Source organism: Panthera uncia, chromosome C2 (genome assembly GCF_023721935.1).
Source record: "Panthera uncia isolate 11264 chromosome C2, Puncia_PCG_1.0, whole genome shotgun sequence".
NCBI lineage: Eukaryota > Metazoa > Chordata > Mammalia > Carnivora > Felidae > Panthera > Panthera uncia.
In genome coordinates this window covers 67,250,430-67,252,895 of record NC_064810.1, presented here as the reverse complement: position 1 = coordinate 67,252,895, position 2,466 = coordinate 67,250,430, and positions in this window count along the sequence as shown.

Below are 2,466 nucleotides of genomic sequence, written 5' to 3'. Positions count from 1 at the left end.
CCCCCACCCCCCCCCCCCCCCCCCCCCCCCCCCCCCCCCCCCGCCACAACCAAGTCTGGGCCTAAATGTCCCTTCTCTGTGCTCTCACAATTTCCCGTGTGAAATGTAGTCCTTAAGAGCATGGACTATGACAAATTCATAGACAAAAAAATAGAACAGTAGTTTCCAGGAGCTGAAGGGAGAGGGGAATGAGGAGTTTTTGTTTAATGGGTACAGAATTTCAGTCAGATGATGAAAAAGTTCTGGAGACAGATAGTGAGGATGTTTGCCCTGCAGTGTGAATGTGCTTAATATGGCTGAACGGAATACTTAAAAATGGTTAAAAATAGAGGATAGTCTTTTCAACAAATGGTATTGGGAAAACTGGATATCCATATGCAAAAGGATGAAGTTGGAGCCTCACTTACACCATGTACAAAAATTAACTCAAAATGGATCAGAGACCTAAATGAAAAAACAAACTATAAAACACTTAGAAGAAAACATATGGGGAAAACTTCATGACATCGGATTTGGCAATGATTTCTTAAATACGAAACCAAAAGCACAAGCAACAAAAGTAAAAATAGATAAATTGGACTACATCAAAATTTAAAACTTTAATTTTACATCAAAGGACACAATTAACAGAGTAAAAAGGCAAGCTACAGAATGGGAGAAAATATTCACAAATCATATATTCAATAAAAGGCATTAAAGAAAAACCAAAACAGAGGCCACAGTCTGAATATACCCCTAGACCCAACCATCAGAGTCACATAACCAAAACTTAACACTGGTCTGATTTTCTCGTTATACTGACTCCACCCTTAAGACTTAAGCTTTCTTCAGATCAGTATGATCTTATAGCTTCCCGGCCAATCAGCTACAAACAAGGACGCTTTTTTTTATACAATTTTATTTTATTTTTTTCAACGTTTTTTTTTTATTTATTTTTGGGACAGAGAGAGACATAGCATGAACGGGGAAGGGGCAGAGAGAGAGGGAGACACAGAATCGGAAACAGGCTCCAGGCTCCGAGCCATCAGCCCAGAGCCTGACGCGGGGCTCGAACTCACGGACCGCGAGATCGTGACCTGGCTGAAGTCGGACGCTTAACCGACTGCGCCACCCAGGCGCCCCTATACAATTTTATTTTTAAGTAATCTCTATACCCAACTTGGGAGCTCGAACCCACAATTCCAAGGTCAAGAGTCACATGCTCTCCCAACTGAGCCAGCCAGGCAACCACAAACAAGCCAGTTTATGCAATGAAAAGAAATGTAAGATTCTAGTAATCAGTCACAATAGAAAATAAGGTGTTCCCTCATTCATTCTTTATAAACTGAGCTGTAACTGCTGAAAGCAAGCTTCCAACCACTTTGGGTTTGAAGTCTCCCTGTTTTTAAGCAGTTTTTTCTTGCTCAATAAAATATTCATACCAAGTAAAGCTTTCTGAGCGTTTCTTTTGAGAGGAGTAAATATTCAGAATATTTAAAGAACTTCTACAACTCAGTAACAACAACAACAACAACAACAAAACTAACTCAAAAATAAGCAAAGAAGGGCGTTTGGGTGGGTCAGTCAGTTGGGCGGCCAACTTTGGCTCAGATCATGGTCTCACGGTTTGAACCCCACTCTGGCTCTGCGCTGACAGCTCAGAGTCCGGAACCTGCTTCAGATTCTATGTCTCCCTCTCTCTCCACCCTCTCCCGTTCCTGCTGTGTGTGTCGCTCTTTCAAAAATAAATAAACATTAAAAAATTTTTCTTTAAATAAGCCAAGAACTTGAATAGACAGTTCTCCAAAAAAGATATACAAATGGCCAAAAAGCACATGAAAACACTTTCAACATTACTAATCATTAGGTTTTCTTTGGTTTTCGAAATTACAGTGAGTTACCTCCTCCCACCCATTAGAATGGCTACTATTGAAAAAAACAACAACAGGGGTTCTTGGGTGGCTCAGTCAGTTAAGCGTCCAACTTCAACTCAGGTCAAGATCTCACGGTCTGTGAGTTCGAGCCCCGAGTCAGGCTCTGTGCTGACAGCTCGGAGCCTGGAGCCTGCTTCGGATTCTGTGTCTCCCTCTCTCTCTGCCCCTCCCTAGCTCACGCTCGCTCTCTCTCTGTGTCAAAAATAAATAAACGTTAAAAAAATAAATAAATAAAAATAAAAAATAAAAAAAAATAAACAACAACAGTAAATAATAAGTGTTGGCAAGGATGTGGAGAATTTGGAATCCTACTGTTGGGAATGTAAAATGTTGCAGCAGCTATATAATAGTATGGTGATTCCTCAAAAATTAAAACTAGAATTACCATATGATCCAGCAATTCCACTTCTGGGTATACCCCCAAAAGAATTGAAAGTAGGGTCTCAAAGAGATATTTGTCCACTCCTGTTCATAGCAGCACAATAACCAGGTGGAAGCAATCCAGGTGTCCATCAACAGATGAGTGGATAAATAAAATGTGGTCTATAGAGTT